The 956-nt window shown below is 46.7% G+C and overlaps 1 pseudogene; it reads right to left on the bottom strand.

The window, feature by feature from the left end:
• Positions 1–211: 211 nt before the first annotated feature.
• Positions 212–307, bottom strand: LOC112425301 (small nucleolar RNA U13; annotated as a pseudogene).
• Between the last annotated feature and the right edge of the window lie 649 nt (positions 308–956).

The raw sequence follows: 956 nt of genomic DNA, 5'->3' as shown, positions 1-956 counted from the left end.
ACTTGGGAGGCTGAGGCAGGAGAATCACTTGAACCTGGGAGGCGGAGGTTGCATTGAGCCGAGATGGTGACATTGCACTCCAGCCTGGGTGACAGTGCTAGACTCCGTCTCAAAAAAAAAAAAAAAGTGCCTGCCCTCCTTTTTCTCTTTCTCTCCCTCTTCCTCTCCTTCTCCTTCTCTTCTCCTCCTTCTCCTTCTTTGTCATTGTCGTCATCAGACAGGTAATGTGCCAACGTTGTAAAAAGGTGGCACATCTCATATTTGTGCATGAACACCCAATCATCATGGGTATGACCCACAAAAGGATTGTGTGTGCTATTATTATTGCTGTTATTACTACATATTTTCACTTTTTTGCTAATATTATTATATTATATTATTGATGTTTTCTTGGCACTTTTTCCATTTTCTTTTCTTTTTTTGAGAGAGGTTTTCACTCTGTTGCACAGGTTTGAGTGCAGTGGCATGATCACAGCTAACTGCAGCCTCAAACTCCTGGGCTCAAGCAATCCTCCTGCCACAGCCTCCTGAGTATCTAGGACTACAGGAGTGTGCCATCATGCCTGGCTAATTTTTAAAATTTTTTGTAGAGACAGAGTCTTGTTATGTTGCTCATGCTGCTCTCAAAGTCCTGGCTTTCAGTGATCGTCCCACCTTGGCCTCCTAAAGCACCATCTTCTTTTTTATTAAAAAATATGGCTGGGCGAGGTGACCCACGCCTGTAATCACAGCACTTTGGGAGGCCAAGGCAGGTGGACTGCTTGAGCCCAGGAGTTTGAGACCAGCCTGGACAACATGGTGAAACCCCGTTTCCACACATACACACAAATCCCCAAAAATTAGCCCGGTGGGGTGACGCACGCCTGTAGTCCCAGCTTCTCAGGAAGCTGAGGTGGGAGGATCTCTTTAAGCTCTGGAGGCTGAGGCTGCAGTGAGCCGAGATCACGCCACTGCAC

This window comes from Macaca nemestrina, chromosome 10 (genome assembly GCF_043159975.1).
Source record: "Macaca nemestrina isolate mMacNem1 chromosome 10, mMacNem.hap1, whole genome shotgun sequence".
Taxonomy (NCBI): Eukaryota; Metazoa; Chordata; class Mammalia; order Primates; family Cercopithecidae; genus Macaca; species Macaca nemestrina.
The sequence above is the reverse complement of the archived record's forward strand: the minus strand, read 5'-3'. Positions and strand labels throughout refer to the sequence as shown.